We start from the raw sequence: 23,749 nt of genomic DNA on the forward strand, positions 1-23,749 counted from the left end.
ATCAAGAACCTATCTCTGCCTTAAATACACCCAATGACTTGGCCTCCACAACTGTTCATGGCAATAAGTTCCACAGATTTACCACCCTTTGACTAAAGTAATTTCTCTGCATCTCAGTTCTAAACGGACATCCTTCAATCCTGAAGTTGTACCCTCTGTCCTAGACTCCCCTCCGATGGGAAATAACATTGCCATTATCTAATCTGTTCAGGCCTTTTAACATTCAGAATGTTTCTATGAGATTACCCCCTTATTCTCCTGAACTCTAGGGAATATAGCCCAAGAGCTGCCAGACGTTCCTCATATGTTAACCCTTTCATTTCTGGAATCATTCTTGTGAATCTTCTCTGAACCCTCTCCAATGTCAGTGTATCCTTTCTAAAATAAGGAGCCCAAAACTGTACACAATACTCCAAGTGTGGTCTCACGAGTGCCTTATAGAGCCTCAACATCACATCCTACACCTTTAGAAATAAATACCAACATTGCATTCGCCTTCTTTACAACCGACTCAACCTGGAGGTTAACCTTTAGGGTATCTTGCACAAGGACTCCCAAGTCCCTTTGCATCTCTGCATTTTGAATTCTCTCCCCAGCTGAATAATAGTCTTCCCGTTTATTTCTTCCACCAAAGTGCATGACTATCCACTTTCCAACATTGTATTTCATTTGCCACTTCTTTGCCCATTCCCCTAAACTATCTAAGTCTGTCTGCAGGCTCTGTTTCCTCAACACTACCTGCTCCTCCACCTATCTTTGTATCATCGGCAGAGTTAGCCACAAATCATTAATACTGTAGTCCAAGTCATTGACATACATCGTAAAAAGCGGTGGTCCCAACACCAGCTCCTGTGGAACTCCACTGGTACCCGGCAACCAGCCAGATTAAGATCCCTTTATTCCCTCTCTCTGTTTTCTGCCAACCTGCCAAAGCTCCACCCATGCTAGTGACTTCCCTGTAATTCCATGGGCTGTTATCTTGTTAAGCAGCTTCATGTGAAGCACCTTGTCAAAGGCCTTCTGAAAATCCAAGTACACCATGTCTACTGCATCTCCTTTGTCTACCCTGCTTGTAATCTCCTCAAAAAATTGCAGTAGGTTTGTCAGGCAGGATTTTCCTTTCAGGAAACCATGCTGGCTTTGACCTATCTTGTCATGTGCCTCCAGATACTCCGTAATCTCATCCCTAACAATCGATTCCAACAAATTCCCAACCACTGATGTCAGGCTAACAGGTCTATAGTTTCCTTTATAACAGGTTATTTCCTTAGAACATAAACCAGTACAGCACACAGACCACAGAATCATGCCAAACGGGTAAATGCCCAAATAAACTAATCCCTTCTGCCTACACAATGTCCATTTCCTGCACTTTCATGTGCTTAAGAGCCTCTTGAACACTGCTACTGTATTTGCTTCCATCACCACCTCAGGTAACATACTCGAGCTACCCAGCACCCAGCATTCTGTGTAAAAGAAATCCTTTGCATATCTCCTTTGAACTTACCCCTCTCACCTTAAACACACATCTTCTAGTGATAGATATTTTAATCCAGGAAAAAAAGATACTGTTTGCCTCTCAAAAACCTTTATCAGATCTCCATTCAGCCTCCAACATTTCAGCATAAACAACCCAAATTTGTCCAGCCTCTCCTTGCAGCAGATGTCTCTAATCCAGACAGCATCCTGGTAAACCTCATCTGCACCCTCTCCAAGTCCTTAACATCCTTCCTATAATGGGCCAACCAGAATTGAATGCAGTACTCCAGATGCAGCCTTACTGGAGTTTTATAAACCTGCAGCACAACTTCACAACACTTGAACTCCGTTGCTTGACTAATAAAGGCAAGCATGCCATCTGCCTTCTTAATCGTTCCAGCAACCTGTATAGTCATTTCTGGGGGAACTCCAAGATGGCTTTGTATCAACACAGTGAAGAGTCTTGTCATTAATTGTGTACTGTCTTTGTGCGTTTGATCGTCCAAAGTGCAACATTTCAAATTTCATTGAGTTATATTACATCTGCCATTTCTCTGCCCAAATCAATAACCTACTGTATTCTTTGCCAGTCTTCTATGCTGTCCACAACACCACCAATCTTTGTATTGTCTGCAAACTTACCAACCCACCCATCTACATTTATATGTTATCATGGCTCAGAGGTGCCACCACACTGAGTCCTGAGCTGGGCCAGAAGAAATTCTGCAAAGCTTCTTGCTGTGCGAGCTGCCTGGTCATGTACGTATACTGTAACTTGAGCAGCGTGAATGAAAGAGCCAGATGCCATGCCATCTGAGAGGTCATTGCTGTTCATTTGCCATTCTAGTTCTATGAATCACCTCACATCCCTTCCTCAGTCTTGAAAGTTAACCTCCCCAGTGTGCCGAGATGGAAGTCAGTTGGATCACCAACAGCTTGTTTTCCAATCACTTCTCTTGGTTTGCACAGAGATTTCCTTCATTGCCATGTATAATTGATGCATAATTTATGTCCCTAAATCTAACTGCTATTGCAAGCAACACTGTCATTATAACTGCAATAAAGGCAACTTGATTTTAAAATTGCTCATGTTTTGAATTCTGTTCATCTGGATTCTTTCACAACTGATTGTGTTTGTGCTCAAAGACGTACAAAGTCAGGAAACAAAATCTGAACTTTGACCTCTCCTTTATCCATTCCCAATGGTTCCATTGAGGGGTGGAGAACACAGCACAATGACGAATGGGAGGGCATAGAACACTAATGAATGGGGGTGGTGGGGGAATACAGCACACTGATAATTGGGGGGATACAGCACACTGATGAAAGGGGGTGGTGGGGGAATACAGCACACGGATGAAAGGGGTATACATCACACTGATGATTGGGGGGGATACAGCACACTGATGAATGGGGCGATACAACACACTGATGAATGGGGCGACACAGCACACTGCTGAATGGGGTGATACAGCACTCTGATGAATGGGGGTGGTGGGGGACAGCACACTGATGAATGGGGGATACATCACACTGATGATTGGAGGGATACAACACACTGATGAATGAGGCTGGTGGGGCGATACAACACACTGATGAATGGGGCGATACAGCACACTGATGAATGGGAAATACAGCACACTGATGAACGAGGGATACATCACACTGAAGAATGGGGGAACACACCACACAGATGAATGTGGGGTGCTGGGGGGACAGCACACTGAAGAATGGGGGTGATGAGGGGAAAAAGCACACTGATGAATGGGGGTGGTGGGGGATACAGCACACTGATGAATGGGGGTATACAGCACACTGATGAATGGGGGAATACAGCACACTGATGAATAGGGGGATACATCACACTGATGAATGGGGGATACAACACACTGATGAATGGTGGGACACAGCACACTGATGAATGGGGGGGATACAGCACACTGATGAATGGGGGTATACAGCACACTGATGAATGGGGGAATACAGCACACTGATGAATAGGGGGATACATCACACTGATGAATGGGGGATACAACACACTGATGAATGGTGGGACACAGCACACTGATGAATGGGGGGGATACAGCACACTGATGAATGGGGGGATACAGCACACTGATGAATGGGGGAATACAGCACACTGATGAATAGGGGGGATACATCACACTGATGAATGGGGGGGACAGCACACTGATGAATTGGGGGATAGAACACTGATGAATGGGGCGATACAGCACACTGATGAATGGGGCGTTACAGCACACAGATGAATGGGGTATACAGCACACTGATGAATGAGGGATACAGAACACTGATGAATGGGGGGATACAACACACTGATGAATGGTGGGACACAACACACTGATGAATTGGGGGATACAACGCATTGATGAATGGAGGGATCCAGAACACTGATGAATGGGGGGATACAGCACGCTGATGAATGGGGGGATACAACTCACTGATGAATGGAGGGGTACAGCACACTGATGAATGGGGGATACATCACACTGATGAATACGAGGATACAGCACACTGATGAATGGGGGGAACACAGCATCCTGATGAATGGAGGAATACAGCACACTGATGAATGGGGCGATACAGCTCACTGATCAATGGGGGATACAGCACGCTGATGAATGGGGGGATAAAGCACACTGATGAATGGAGGGATACAGCACACAGAAGAATGGGGGGATACAGCACACTGATGAATGGAGGGATACAACACACTGATGAATGGCGGGATACAACACACTGATGAATTGGGGATACAGCACACTGATGAATGGGGGGATACAACACATTAATGAATGGGGGGATACAACACACTGATGAATTGGGGGATACAACGCATTGATTAATGGAGGGATACAGAACACTGGTGAATGGGGGGATACAGCAAGCTGATGAATGGGGGATAAAATACACTGATGAATGGGTGGATACACCAGATTGATGAATGGGGGATACAGCACACTGATGAATGGGGGGATCCAACACACTGATGAATGGGGGATACAACACACTGATGAATGGTGGGACACAGCACACTGATGAATGGGGGGGATACAGCACACTGATGAATGGGGGGATACAGCACACTGATGAATGGGGGAATACAGCACACTGATGAATAGGGGGGATACATCACACTGATGAATGGGGGGGACAGCACACTGATGAATTGGGGGATAGAACACTGATGAATGGGGCAATACAGCACACTGATGAATGGGGCGTTACAGCACACAGATGAATGGGGTATACAGCACACTGATGAATGGGGGATACAGAACACTGATGAATGGGGGGATACAACACACTGATGAATGGTGGGACACAACACACTGATGAATTGGGGGATACAACGCATTGATGAATGGAGGGATACAGAACACTGATGAATGGGGGAATACAGCACGCTGATGAATGGGGGGATACAACTCACTGATGAATGGAGGGGTACAGCACACTGATGAATGGGGGATACATCACACTGATGAATACGAGGATACAGCACACTGATGAATGGGGGGAACACAGCATCCTGATGAATGGAGGAATACAGCACACTGATGAATGGGGCGATACAGCTCACTGATCAATGGGGGATACAGCACGCTGATGAATGGGGGGATAAAGCACACTGATGAATGGAGGGATACAGCACACAGAAGAATGGGGGGATACAGCACACTGATGAATGGAGGGATACAACACACTGATGAATGGCGGGATACAACACACTGATAAATTGGGGATACAGCACACTGATGAATGGGGGGATACAACACACTGATGAATGGAGGGATACAACACACTGATGAATGGGGGGATACAACACACTGATGAATTGGGGGATACAACGCATTGATGAATGGAGGGATACAGAACACTGGTGAATGGGGGGATACAGCAAGCTGATGAATGGGGGATAAAATACACTGATGAATGGGTGGATACACCAGATTGATGAATGGGGGATACAGCACACTGATGAATGGGGGGATCCAACACACTGATGAATGGTGGGATACAACACACTGATGAATGGGGGATACAACACACTGATGAATTGGGGATACAGCACACTGATGAATGGGGGGATACAACACACTGATGAATGGAGGGATACAACACACTGATGAATGGGGGGATACAACAAACTGATGAATTGGGGGATACAACGCATTGATGAATGGACGGATACAGAACACAGATGAATGGGGGGATACAGCTCACTGATGAATGGGGGATACAACACACTGATGAATTGGGGTTACAGCACACTGATGAATGGGGAGATACAACACACTGATGAATGGAGGGATACAACCCACTGATGAATGGGGGGGATACAACACACTGATGAATTGGGGGATACTACGCATTGATGAATGGAGGGATACAGAACACTGGTGAATGGGGGGATACAGCAAGCTGATGAATGGGGGATAAAACTCCCTGATGAATGGCGGGATACAGCACACTGATGAATGGGGGATACAACACACTGATGAATGGGGGATACAGCACACTGATGAATGGGGGGAGCACAGCATCCTGATGAATGGAGGAATACAGCACACTGATGAATGGGGGATACAGCACACTGATGAATGGGGGGATCCAACACACTGATGAATGGTGGGATACAACACACTGATGAATGGGGGATACAACACACTGATGAATTGGGGATACAGCACACTGATGAATGGGGGGATACAACACACTGATGAATGGAGGGATACAACACACTGATGAATGGGGGGATACAACAAACTGATGAATTGGGGGATACAATGCATTGATGAATGGACGGATACAGAACACAGATGAATGGGGGGATACAGCTCACTGATGAATGGGGGATACAACACACTGATGAATTGGGGTTACAGCACACTGATGAATGGGGAGATACAACACACTGATGAATGGAGGGATACAACCCACTGATGAATGGGGGGGATACAACACACTGATGAATTGGGGGATACTACGCATTGATGAATGGAGGGATACAGAACACTGGTGAATGGGGGGATACAGCAAGCTGATGAATGGGGGATACAACACACTGATGAATTGGGGTTACAGCACACTGATGAACGGGGGGATACAACACACTGATGAATTGGGGGATACAACGCATTGATGAATGGAGGGATACAGAACACTGGTGAATGGGGGGATACAGCAAGCTGATGAATGGGGTATAAAATACACTGATGAATGGGTGGATACACCAGATTGATGAATGGGGGATACAGCACACTGATGAATGGGGGGATCCAACACACTGATGAATGGTGGGATACAACACACTGATGAATTGGGGGATAGAACACTGATGAATGGGGCGATACAGCACACTGATGAATGGGGCGTTACAGCACACAGATGAATGGGGTATACAGCACACTGATGAATGGGGGATACAGAACACTGATAAATGGGGGGATACAACACACTGATGAATGGTGGGACACAACACACTGATGAATTGGGGGATACAACGCATTGATGAATGGAGGGATACAGAACACTGATGAATGGGGGAATACAGCACGCTGATGAATGGGGGGATACAACACACTGATGAATTGGGGGATACAACGCATTGATGAATGGAGGGATACAGAACACTGGTGAATGGGGGGATACAGCAAGCTGATGAATGGGGGATAAAATACACTGATGAATGGGTGGATACACCAGATTGATGAATGGGGGATACAGCACACTGATGAATGGGGGGATCCAACACACTGATGAATGGTGGGATACAACACACTGATGAATGGGGGATACAACACACTGATGAATTGGGGATACAGCACACTGATGAATGGGGGGATACAACACACTGATGAATGGAGGGATACAACACACTGATGAATGGGGGGATACAACAAACTGATGAATTGGGGGATACAACGCATTGATGAATGGACGGATACAGAACACAGATGAATGGGGGGATACAGCTCACTGATGAATGGGGGATACAACACACTGATGAATTGGGGTTACAGCACACTGATGAATGGGGAGATACAACACACTGATGAATGGAGGGATACAACCCACTGATGAATGGGGGGGATACAACACACTGATGAATTGGGGGATACTACGCATTGATGAATGGAGGGATACAGAACACTGGTGAATGGGGGGATACAGCAAGCTGATGAATGGGGGATAAAACTCCCTGATGAATGGCGGGATACAGCACACTGATGAATGGGGGATACAACACACTGATGAATGGGGGATACAGCACACTGATGAATGGGGGGAGCACAGCATCCTGATGAATGGAGGAATACAGCACACTGATGAATGGGGGATACAGCACACTGATGAATGGGGGGATCCAACACACTGATGAATGGTGGGATACAACACACTGATGAATGGGGGATACAACACACTGATGAATTGGGGATACAGCACACTGATGAATGGGGGGATACAACACACTGATGAATGGAGGGATACAACACACTGATGAATGGGGGGATACAACAAACTGATGAATTGGGGGATACAATGCATTGATGAATGGACGGATACAGAACACAGATGAATGGGGGGATACAGCTCACTGATGAATGGGGGATACAACACACTGATGAATTGGGGTTACAGCACACTGATGAATGGGGAGATACAACACACTGATGAATGGAGGGATACAACCCACTGATGAATGGGGGGGATACAACACACTGATGAATTGGGGGATACTACGCATTGATGAATGGAGGGATACAGAACACTGGTGAATGGGGGGATACAGCAAGCTGATGAATGGGGGATAAAACTCCCTGATGAATGGCGGGATACAGCACACTGATGAATGGGGGATACAACACACTGATGAATGGGGGATACAGCACACTGATGAATGGGGGGAGCACAGCATCCTGATGAATGGAGGAATACAGCACACTGATGAATGGGGCGATACAGCTCACTGATCAATGGGGGATACAGCACGCTGATGAATGGGGGGATAAAGCACACTGATGAATGGAGGGATACAGCACACAGAAGAATGGGGGGATACAGCACACTGATGAATGGAGGGATACAACACACTGATGAATGGCGGGATACAACACACTGATAAATTGGGGATACAGCACACTGATGAATGGGGGGATACAACACACTGATGAATGGAGGGATACAACACACTGATGAATGGGGGGATACAACACACTGATGAATTGGGGGATACAACGCATTGATGAATGGAGGGATACAGAACACTGGTGAATGGGGGGATACAGCAAGCTGATGAATGGGGGATAAAATACACTGATGAATGGGTGGATACACCAGATTGATGAATGGGGGATACAGCACACTGATGAATGGGGGGATCCAACACACTGATGAATGGTGGGATACAACACACTGATGAATGGGGGATACAACACACTGATGAATTGGGGATACAGCACACTGATGAATGGGGGGATACAACACACTGATGAATGGAGGGATACAACACACTGATGAATGGGGGGATACAACAAACTGATGAATTGGGGGATACAACGCATTGATGAATGGACGGATACAGAACACAGATGAATGGGGGGATACAGCTCACTGATGAATGGGGGATACAACACACTGATGAATTGGGGTTACAGCACACTGATGAATGGGGAGATACAACACACTGATGAATGGAGGGATACAACCCACTGATGAATGGGGGGGATACAACACACTGATGAATTGGGGGATACTACGCATTGATGAATGGAGGGATACAGAACACTGGTGAATGGGGGGATACAGCAAGCTGATGAATGGGGGATAAAACTCCCTGATGAATGGCGGGATACAGCACACTGATGAATGGGGGATACAACACACTGATGAATGGGGGATACAGCACACTGATGAATGGGGGGAGCACAGCATCCTGATGAATGGAGGAATACAGCACACTGATGAATGGGGGATACAGCACACTGATGAATGGGGGGATCCAACACACTGATGAATGGTGGGATACAACACACTGATGAATGGGGGATACAACACACTGATGAATTGGGGATACAGCACACTGATGAATGGGGGAATACAACACACTGATGAATGGAGGGATACAACACACTGATGAATGGGGGGATACAACAAACTGATGAATTGGGGGATACAATGCATTGATGAATGGACGGATACAGAACACAGATGAATGGGGGGATACAGCTCACTGATGAATGGGGGATACAACACACTGATGAATTGGGGTTACAGCACACTGATGAATGGGGAGATACAACACACTGATGAATGGAGGGATACAACCCACTGATGAATGGGGGGGATACAACACACTGATGAATTGGGGGATACTACGCATTGATGAATGGAGGGATACAGAACACTGGTGAATGGGGGGATACAGCAAGCTGATGAATGGGGGATACAACACACTGATGAATTGGGGTTACAGCACACTGATGAACGGGGGGATACAACACACTGATGAATTGGGGGATACAACGCATTGATGAATGGAGGGATACAGAACACTGGTGAATGGGGGGATACAGCAAGCTGATGAATGGGGTATAAAATACACTGATGAATGGGTGGATACACCAGATTGATGAATGGGGGATACAGCACACTGATGAATGGGGGGATCCAACACACTGATGAATGGTGGGATACAACACACTGATGAATTGGGGGATAGAACACTGATGAATGGGGCGATACAGCACACTGATGAATGGGGCGTTACAGCACACAGATGAATGGGGTATACAGCACACTGATGAATGGGGGATACAGAACACTGATAAATGGGGGGATACAACACACTGATGAATGGTGGGACACAACACACTGATGAATTGGGGGATACAACGCATTGATGAATGGAGGGATACAGAACACTGATGAATGGGGGAATACAGCACGCTGATGAATGGGGGGATACAACTCACTGATGAATGGAGGGGTACAGCACACTGATGAATGGGGGGAACACAGCATCCTGATGAATGGAGGAATACAGCACACTGATGAATGGGGCGATACAGCTCACTGATCAATGGGGGATACAGCACGCTGATGAATGGGGGGATAAAGCACACTGATGAATGGAGGGATACAGCACACAGAAGAATGGGGGGATACAGCACACTGATGAATGGAGGGATACAACACACTGATGAATGGAGGGATACAACACACTGATGAATTGGGGATACAGCACACTGATGAATGGGGGGATACAACACACTGATGAATGGAGGGATAAAACACACTGATGAATGGGGGGATACAACACACTGATGAATTGGGGGATACAACGCATTGATGAATGGAGGGATACAGAACACTGGTGAATGGGGGGATACAGCAAGCTGATGAATGGGGGATAAAATACACTGATGAATGGGTGGATACACCAGATTGATGAATGGGGGATACAGCACACTGATGAATGGGGGGATCCAACACACTGATGAATGGTGGGATACAACACACTGATGAATGGGGGATACAACACACTGATGAATTGGGGATACAGCACACTGATGAATGGGGGGATACAACACACTGATGAATGGAGGGATACAACACACTGATGAATGGGGGGATACAACAAACTGATGAATTGGGGGATACAACGCATTGATGAATGGACGGATGCAGAACACAGATGAATGGGGGGATACAGTACGCTGATGAATGGGGGATAAAACTCACTGATGAATGGCGGGATACAGCACACTGATGAATGGGGGATACATCACACTGATGAATACGGGGATACAGCACACTGATGAATGGGGGGAACACAGCATCCTGATGAATGGAGGAATACATCACACTGATGAATGGGGCGATACAGCTCACTCATGAATGGGGGATACAACACACTGATGAATTGGGGTTACAGCACACTGATGAATGTGGAGATACAACACACTGATGAATGGAGGGATACAACCCACTGATGAATGGGGGGGATACAACACACTGATGAATTGGGGGATACAACGCATTGATGAATGGAGGGATACAGAACACTGGTGAATGGGGGGATACAGCAAGCTGATGAATGGGGGATAAAACTCCCTGATGAATGGCGGGATACAGCACACTGATGAATGGGGGATACAACACACTGATGAATGGGGGATACAGCACACTGATGAATGGGGGGAGCACAGCATCCTGATGAATGGAGGAATACAGCACACTGAAAAATGGGGTGACAGTACACTGATGACTGGAGTAACACAGCATACTGATGATTGGGGGATACAACACAGTGATGAAAGGGGCGACACAGCACACTGATGAAAGGGGCTATGCAGCACAGTGAAGAATGGGGGGATACAACACACTGATGAATGGGAGGATAGAACACACTGATGAATGGGGGATACAACTCAGTGATGAATGGGGCGACACAGCACACTGATGAAAGGGGCTATGCAGCACAGTGAAGAATGGGGGGGATATAACACACTGATGAATGGGGGGACTAGACACACTAATGAATGGGGCTGGTGGTGGGATACATCAAACTGATGAATGGTGGATAAAATACACTGATGAATGGGTGGATACACCAGGTTGATGAATGTGGGGATACAGCATACCTGATGAATGGGGGATAAAATACACTGATGAATGGGTGGATACACCAGATTGATGAATGGGGGATACAGCACGCTGATGAATGCGGGGATACAGCACACTGATGAATGGAGGGATACAACACACTGATGAATGGGGGGATACAACACACTGATGAATGGGGGGAATACAACGCACTGATAAATGGTGGGATACAGCACACTGATGAATGGGGGGATACAGCACGCTGATGAATGGTTGGATACAGCACACTGATGAATGGAGGGATACAACACACTGATGATTGGGGGATACATCACACTGATGAATACGGGGATACAGCACACTGATGAATGGGGGATACAGCACGCTGATGAATGGGGGGATAAAGCACACTGATGAATGGAGGGATACAGCACACAAATGAATGGGGGGATACAGCACACTGATGAATGGAGGGATACAACACACTGATGAATGGGGGGATACAACACACTGATGAATGGGGGGGATACAACGCACTGATGAATGGGGGATAAAATACACTGATGAATGGGTGGATACACCAGATTGATGAATGTGGGGATACAGCATGCCTGATGAATGGGGGATACAACACACTGATGAATGGGGGGGATACAACACACTGATGAATGGGGGATAAAATACACTGATGAATGGGTGGATACACCAGATTGATGAATGTGGGGATACAGCATGCCTGATGAATGGGGGATACAACACACTGATGAATGGGGGGATACAACACACTGATGAATGGGGGATAAAATACACTGATGAATGGGTGGATACACCAGATTGATGAATGGGGGATACAGCACACTGATGAATGGGGGTATACAACACACTGATGAATGGTGGGGTACAACACACTGATGAATGGGGGATACAACACACTGATGAATGGGGGGATACAACACACTGATGAATTGGGGATACAGCACACTGATGAATGGGGGGATACAACACACTGATGAATGGAGGGATACAACACACTCATGAATGGGGGGATACAACAAACTGATGAATTGGGGGATACAACGCATTGATGAATCGAGGGATACAGAACACAGATGAATGGGGGGATACAGCACGCTGATGAATGGGGGATAAAACTCACAGATGAATGGCGGGATACAGCACACTGATGAATGGGGGATACATCACACTGATGAATACGGGGATACAGCACACTGATGAATGGGGGGAAACACAGCATCCTGATGAATGGAGGAATACAGCACTCTGATGAATGGGGCGATACAGCTCACTGATGAATGGGGGATACAGCACGCTGATGAATGGGGGGATAAAGCACACTGATGAATGGAGGGATACAGCACACAGAAGAATGGGGGGATACAGCACACTGATGAATGGAGGGATACAACACACTGATGAATGTGGGGATACAACACACTGATGAATTGGGGATACAGCACACTGATGAATGGGGGGATCCAACACACTGATGAATGGAGGGATACAACACACTGATGAATGGGGGGACACAACACACTGATGAATTGGGGATACATCGCATTGATGAATGGAGGGATACAGAACACTGGTGAATGGGGGGATACAGCAAGCTGATGAATGGGGGATAAAATACACTGATGAATGGGTGGATACACCAGATTGATGAATGGGGGATACAGCACACTGATGAATGGGGGGATACAACACACTGATGAATGGGGGATACAACACACTGATGAATTGGGGATACAGCACACTGATGAATGGGGGGATACAACACACTGATGAATGGAGGGATACAACACACTGATGAATGGGGGGATACAACAAACTAATGAATGGGGGGATACAACGCATTGATGAATGGAGGGATACAGAACACAGATGAATGGGGGGATACAGTACGCTGATGAATGGGGGATAAAACTCACTGATGAATGGCGGGATACAGCACACTGATGAATGGGGGATACATCACACAGATGAATACGGGGATACAGCACACTGATGAATGGGGGGAACACAGCATCCTGATTATTGGAGGAATACAGCACACTGATGAATGGGGCGATACAGCTCACTGATGAATTGGGGATACAGCACGCTGATGAATGGGGGGATAATGCACACTGATGAATGGGGGGATACAGCACGCTGATGAATGGGGGGATAATGCACTGATGAATGGAGGGATACAACACACTGATGAATGGGGCGATACAACACGCTGATGAATGGGGGGATACAGCACGCTGATGAATGGGGGGATAATGCACACTGATGAATGGAGGGATACAACACACTCATGAATGGGGGGATACAACAAACTGATGAATTGGGGGATACAACGCATTGATGAATCGAGGGATACAGAACACAGATGAATGGGGGGATACAGCACGCTGATGAATGGGGGATAAAACTCACAGATGAATGGCGGGATACAGCACACTGATGAATGGGGGATACATCACACTGATGAATACGGGGATACAGCACACTGATGAATGGGGGGAACACAGCATCCTGATGAATGGAGGAATACAGCACACTGATGAATGGGGCGATACAGCTCACTGATGAATGGGGGATACAGCACGCTGATGAATGGGGGGATAAAGCACACTGATGAATGGAGGGATACAGCACACAGAAGAATGGGGGGATACAGCACACTGATGAATGGAGGGATACAACACACTGATGAATGGGGGGATACAACACACTGATGAATTGGGGATACAGCACACTGATGAATGGGGGGATACACCAGATTGATGAATGGGGGATACAGCACACTGATGAATGGGGGGATACAACACTCTGATGAATGGTGGGATACAACAAACTGATGAATGGGGGATACAACACACTGATGAATTGGGGATACAGCACACTGATGAATACGGGGATACAGCACACTGATGAATGGGGGGATATAACAAACTAATGAATGGGGGATACAACGCATTGATGAATGGAGGGATACAGAACACAGATGAATGGGGGGATACAGTACGCTGATGAATGGGGGATAAAACTCACTGATGAATGGCGGGATACAGCACACTGATGAATGGGGGATACATCACACAGATGAATACGGGGATACAGCACACATGAATGGGGGGAACACAGCATCCTGATGAATGGAGGAATACAGCACACTGATGAATGGGGCGATACAGCTCACTGATGAATGGGGGATACAGCACGCTGATGAATGGGGGGATAATGCACACTGATGAATGGAGGGATACAGCACACAGAAGAATGGGGGGATACAGCACACTGATGAATGGAGGGATAATGCACACTGATGAATGGAGGGATACAGCACACAGAAGAATGGGGGATACATCACACTGATGAATAGGGGTGCTGGGGGGACAGCACACTGAAGAATGGGGGTGATGAGGGGAAACAGCACACTGATGAATGGGGGTGGTGGGGGATACAGCACACTGATGAATGGGGGAATACAGCACACTGATGAATGGGGGATACATCACACTGATGAATGGGGATACAACACACTGATGAATGGTGGGACACAGCACACTGATGAATGGGGGGGATACAGCACACTGATGAATGGGGGGATACAGCACACTGATGAATGGGGGAATACAGCACACTGATGAATAGGGGGGATACATCACACTGATGAATGGAGGGATACAACACAGTGATGAATGGGGGGATATAACAAACTAATGAATGGGGGATACAACGCATTGATGAATGGAGGGATACAGAACACAGATGAATGGGGGGATACAGTACGCTGATGAATGGGGGATAAAACTCACTGATGAATGGCGGGATACAGCACACTGATGAATGGGGGATACATCACACAGATGAATACGGGGATACAGCACACATGAATGGGGGGAACACAGCATCCTGATGAATGGAGGAATACAGCACACTGATGAATGGGGCGATACAGCTCACTGATGAATGGGGGATACAGCACGCTGATGAATGGGGGGATAATGCACACTGATGAATGGAGGGATACAGCACACAGAAGAATGGGGGGATACAGCACACTGATGAATGGAGGGATAATGCACACTGATGAATGGAGGGATACAGCACACAGAAGAATGGGGGATACATCACACTGATGAATAGGGGTGCTGGGGGGACAGCACACTGAAGAATGGGGGTGATGAGGGGATACAGCACACTGATGAATGGGGGAATACAGCACACTGATGAATGGGGGATACATCACACTGATGAATGAGAGATACAACACACTGATGAATGGTGGGACACAGCACACTGATGAATGGGGGGGCTACAGCACACTGATGAATGGGGGGATACAGCACACTGATGAATGGGGGAATACAGCACACTGATGAATAGGGGGGATACATCACACTGATGAATGGAGGGATACAACACACTGATGAATGGGGGGATACAACAAACTGATGAATTGGGGGATACAATGCATTGATGAATGGAGGGATACAGAACACAGATGAATGGGGGGATACATCACACTGATGAATACGGGGATACAGCACACAGAAGAATGGGGGGATACAGCACACTGATGAATGGAGGGATACAACACGCTGATGAATGGAGGGATAATGCACACTGATGAATGGGGCGACACAGCACACTGCTGTATGGGGGGGATACAGCACGCTGATGAATGGGGGGATAATGCACACTGATGAATGGAGGGATACAGCACTCTGTTGAATGGGGGGATACAGCACGCTGATGAATGGAAGGATAATGCACACTGATGAATGGAGGGATACAACACACTGATGAATGGGGCGATACAACACGCTGATGAATGGGGGGATACAGCACGCTGATGAATGGGGGGATAATGCACACTGATGAATGGAGGGATACAACACACTGATGAATGGGGCGATACAACACGCAGATGAATGGAGGGATACAACACACTGATGAATGGGGCGACACAGCACACTGCTGAATGGGGTGATACAGCACTCTGATGAATGGGGGATACATCACACTGATGAATAGGGGTGGTGGGGGACAGCACACTGATGAATGGGGTGATACAGCACTCTGATGAATGGGGGATACATCACACTGATGATTGGAGGGATACAACACACTGATGAATGAGGCTGGTGGGGCGATACAACACACTGATGAATGGGGCGATACAGCACACTGATGAATGGGAAATACAGCACACTGATGAACGAGGGATACATCACACTGAAGAATGGGGGAACACACCACACTGATGAATGTGGGGTGCTGGGGGGACAGCACACTGAAGAATTGGGGGTGATGAGGGGAAACAGCACACTGATGAATGGGGGTGGTGGGGGATACAGCACACTGATGAATGGGGGAATACAGCACACTGATGAATGGGGGATACATCACACTGATGAATGGGGGATACAACACACTGATGAATGGTGGGACACAGCACACTGATGAATGGGGGGGATACAGCACACTGATGAATGGGGGGATACAGCACACTGATGAATAGGGGGGATACATCACACTGATGAATGGAGGGATACAACACACTGATGAATGGGGGGATACAACAAACTGGTGAATTGGGGGATACAACGCATTGATGAATGGAGGGATACAGAACACAGATGAATGGGGGGATACAGTACGCTGATGAATGGGGGATAAAACTCACTGATGAATGGCGGGATACAGCACACTGATGAATGGGGGATACATCACACTGATGAATACGGGGATACAGCACACTGATGAATGGGGGGAACACAGCATCCTGATGAATGGAGGAATACAGCACACTGATGAATGGGGCGATACAGCACGCTGATGAATGGGGGGATAATGCACACTGATGAATGGAGGGATACAGCACACAGAAGAATGGGGGGATACAACACTCTGATGAATGGAGGGATACAACACACTGATGAATGGGGCGACACAGCACACTGCTGAATGGGGTGATACAGCACTCTGATGAATAGGGGTGGTGGGGGACAGCACACTGATGAATGGGGGATACATCACACTGATGATTGGAAGGATACAACACACTGATGAATGAGGCTGGTGGGGCGATACAACACACTGATGAATGGGGCGATACAGCACACTGATGAATGGGAAATACAGCACACTGATGAACGAGGGATACATCACACTGAAGAATGGGGGAACACACCACACTGATGAATGTGGGGTGCTGGGGGGACAGCACACAGAAGAATGGGGGTGATGAGGGGAAACAGCACACTGATGAATGGGGGTGGTGGGGGATACAGCACACTGATGAATGGGGGTATACAGCACACTGATGAATGGGGGAAAACAGCACACTGATGAATAGGGGGATACATCACACTGATGAATGGGGGATACATCACACTGATGAATACGGGGATACAGCACACAGATGAATGGGGGGATACAGCACACTGATGAATGGGGGAATACAGCACACTGATGAATAGGGGGGATACATTACACTGATGAATGGGGGGGACAGCACACTGATGAATTGGGGGATAGAACACTGATGAATGGGGCGATACAGCACACTGATGAATGGGGCGTTGCAGCACACAGATGAATGGGGGAAAACAGCACACTGATGAATAGGGGGATACATCACACTGATGAATGGGGGATACAACACACTGATGACTGGTGGGACACAGCACACTGATGAATGGGGGGGATACAGCACACAGATGAATGGGGGGATACAGCACACTGATGAATGGGGGATACATCACACTGATGATTGGAGGGATACAACACACTGATGAATGAGGCTGGTGGGGCGATACAACACACTGATGAATGGGGCGATACAGCACACTGATGAACGAGGGATACATCACACAGAAGAATGGGGGAACACACCACACTGATGAATGTGGGGTGCTGGGGGGACAGCACACTGAAGAATGGGGGTGATGAGGGGAAACAGCACACTGATGAATGGGGGTGGTGGGGGATACAGCACACTGATGAATGGGGGTGGTGGGGGGATACATCACACTGATGAATGGGGGATAAAATACACTGATGAATGGGTGGATACACCAGATTGATGAATGTGGGGATACAGCATGCCTGATGAATGGGGGATACAACACACTGATGAATGGGGGGATACAACGCACTGATGAATGGGGGATAAAATACACTGATGAATGGGTGGATACACCAGATTGATAAATGGGGGATACAGCACACTGATGAATGGGGGGATACAGCACACTGATGAATGGAGGGATACAACACACTGATGAATGGGGGGATACAACACACTGATGAATGTGGGGATACAACACACTGATGAATGGGGGTATACAGCACACTGATGAATGGGGGAAAACAGCACACTGATGAATAGGGGGATACATCACACTGATGAATGGGGGATACAACACACTGATGACTGGTGGGACACAGCACACTGATGAATGGGGGGGATACAGCACACAGATGAATGGGGGGATACAGCACACTGATGAATGGGGGAATACAGCACACTGATGAATAGGGGGGATACATCACACTGATGAATGGGGGGGACAGCACACTGATGAATTGGGGGATAGAACACTGATGAATGGGGCGATACAGCACACTGATGAATGGGGCGTTGCAGCACACAGATGAATGGGGGAAAACAGCACACTGATGAATAGGGGGATACAACACACTGATGACTGGTGGGACACAGCACACTGATGAATGGGGGGGATACAGCACACTGATGAATGGGGGATACATCACACTGATGATTGGAGGGATACAACACACTGATGAATGAGGCTGGTGGGGCAATACAACACACTGATGAATGGGGCGATACAGCACACTGATGAATGGGAAATACAGCACACTGATGAATGGGGGGATACAACACACTGATGAATGGTGGGACACAACACACTGATGAATTCGGGGATACAACGCATTGATGAATGGAGGGATACAGAACACTGATGAATGGGGGGATACAGCACGCTGATGAATGGGGGGATACAACTCACTGATGAATGGAGGGGTACAGCACACTGATGAATGGGGGATACATCACACTGATGAATTGGGGATACAGCACACTGATGAATGGGGGGATACAACACACTGATGAACGGAGGGATACAACCCACTGATGAATGGAGGGATGCAACACACTGATGATTGGGGCTGGTGGTGGGATACATCACACTGATGAATGGGGGATAAAATACACTGATGAATGGGTGGATACACCAGATTGATGAATGTGGGGATACAGCATGCCAGATGAATGGGGGATAAAATACACTGATGAATGGGTGGATACACCAGATTGATGAATGGGGGGATACAGCACACTGATGAATGGGGGGAATACAACGCACTGATGAATGGGGGGATACATCATACTGATGAATACGGGGATACAGCACACTGATAAATGGGGGGACACAGTACGCTGATGAATGGGGGATAAAACTCACTGATGAATGGCGGGATACAGCACACTGATGAATGGGGGATACATCACACTGATGAATACGGGGATACAGCACACTGATGAATGGGGGGAACACAGCATCCTGATGAATGGAGGAATACAGCACACTGATGAATGGGGCGATACAGCACGCTGATGAATGGGGGGATAATGCACACTGATGAATGGAGGGATACAGCACACAGAAGAATGGGGGATACAACACACTGATGAAAGGGGGGAAACAACACACTGATGAATTGGGGATACAGCACACTGATGAATGGGGGGATACAACACACTGATGAACGGAGGGATACAACCCACTGATGAATGGAGGGATGCAACACACTGATGATTGGGGCTGGTGGTGGGATACATCACACTGATGAATGGGGGTTAAAATACACTGATGAATGGGTGGATACACCAGATTGATGAATGGGGGGATACAGCACACTGATGAATGGGGGAATACAGCACACTGATGAATAGGGGGGATACATCACACTGATGAATGGAGGGATACAACACACTGATGAATGGGGGGATACAACAAACTGATGAATTGGGGGATACAACGCATTGATGAATGGAGGGATACAGAACACAGATGAATGGGGGGATACAGTACGCTGATGAATGGGGGATAAAACTCACTGATGAATGGCGGGATACAGCACACTGATGAATGGGGGATACATCACACTGATGAATACGGGGATACAGCACACTGATGAATGGGGGGAACACAGCATCCTGATGAATGGAGGAATACAGCACACTGATGAATGGGGCGATACAGCACGCTGATGAATGGGGGGATAATGCACACTGATGAATGGAGGGATACAGCACACAGAAGAATGGGGGATACAACACACTGATGAAAGGGGGGATACAACACACTGATGAATTGGGGATACAGCACACTGATGAATGGGGGGATACAACACACTGATGAACGGAGGGATCCAACCCACTGATGAATGGAGGGATACAACACACTGATGATTGGGGCTGGTGATGGGATACATCACACTGATGAATGGGGGATAAAATACACTGATGAATGGGTGGATACACCAGATTGATGAATGTGGGGATACAGCATGCCAGATGAATGGGGGATAAAATACACTGATGAATGGGTGGATACACCAGATTGATGAATGGGGGGATACAGCACACTGATGAATGGGGGGAATACAACGCACTGATGAATGGGGGGATACATCATACTGATGAATACGGGGATACAGCACACTGATAAATGGGGGGACACAGCATCCTGATGAATGGAGGAATACAGCACACTGATGAATGGGGCGATATAGCACACTGATGAATGGGGGGATAGAGCATGCTGATGAATTGGGGGATACAGCACACTGATGAATGGAGGGATCCAGCAAACTGATGAATGGGGCTGGTGGTGGGATACATCACACGGATGAATGGGGGATAAAATACACTGATGAATGGGTGGATACACCAGATTGATGAATGTGGGGATACAGCATGCCTGATGAATTGGGGATACAACACACTGATGAATGGGGGGATACAACACACTGATGAATGGGGGATAAAATACACTGATGAATGGGTGGATACACCAGATTGATGAATGTGGGGATACAACACACTGATGAATTGGGGATACAGCTCACTGATGAATGGGGGGATACAACACACTGATGAACGGAGGGATACAACACACTGATGAATGGAGGGATACAACACACTGATGATTGGGGCTGGTGGTGGGATACATCACACTGATGAATGGGGGATAAAATACACTGATGAATGGGTGGATACACCAGATTGATGAATGTGGGGATACAGCATGCCTGATGAATTGGGGATACAACACACTGATGAATGGGGGATAAAATACACTGATGAATGGGTGGATACACCAGATTGATGAATGGGGGATACAGCAGACTGATGAATGGGGGGATACAGCACACTGATGAATGGAGGGATACAACACACTGATGAATGGGGGGATACAACACACTGATGAATGGGGGGAATACAACGCACTGATGAATGGTGGGATACAGCACACTGATGAATGGGGGGATACAGCACGCTGATGAATGGTTGGATACAGCACACTGATGAATGGAGGGATACAACACACTGATGATTGGGGGATACATCACACTGATGAATACGGGGATACAGCACACTGATGAATGGGGGGACACAGCATCCTGATGAATGGAGGAATACAGCACACTGATGAATGGGGAGATATAGCACACTGATGAATGGGGCGATAGAGCATGCTGATGAATTGGGGGATACAGCACACTGATGAATGGAGGGATACAGCAAACTGATGAATGGGGCTGGTGGTGGGATACATCACACTGATGAATGGGGGATAAAATACACTGATGAATGGGTGGATACACCAGATTGATGAATGTGGGGATACAGCATGCCTGATGAATGGGGGATACAACACACTGATGAATGGGGGGATACAACGCACTGATGAATGGGGGATAAAATACACTGATGAATGGGTGGATACACCAGATTGATAAATGGGGTATACAGCACACTGATGAATGGGGGGATACAGCACACTGATGAATGGAGGGATACAACACACTGATGAATGGGGGGATACCACACACTGATGAATGGGGGGATACAACACACTGATGAATGGGGGGATACAGCACGCTGATGAATGGTTGGATACAGCACACTGATGAACGGAGGGATACAACACACTGATGATTGGGGGATACATCACACTGATGAATACGGGGATACAGCACACTGATGAATGGGGGTGGTGGGGGATAAAGCACACTGATGAATGGGGGAATACAGCACACTGATGAATGGGGGATACATCACACTGATGAATGGGGGATACAACACACTGATGAATGGTGGGACACAGCACACTGATGAATGGGGGGGATACAGCACACTGATGAATGGGGGGATACAGCACTGATGAATGGGGGAATACAGCACACTGATGAATAGGGGGGATACATCACACTGATGAATGGAGGGATACAACACACTGATGAATGGGGGGATACAACAAACTGATGAATTGGGGGATACAATGCATTGATGAATGGAGGG

This window comes from Hypanus sabinus, chromosome 20 (assembly GCF_030144855.1).
Source record: "Hypanus sabinus isolate sHypSab1 chromosome 20, sHypSab1.hap1, whole genome shotgun sequence".
NCBI classification, from domain to species: Eukaryota; Metazoa; Chordata; class Chondrichthyes; order Myliobatiformes; family Dasyatidae; genus Hypanus; species Hypanus sabinus.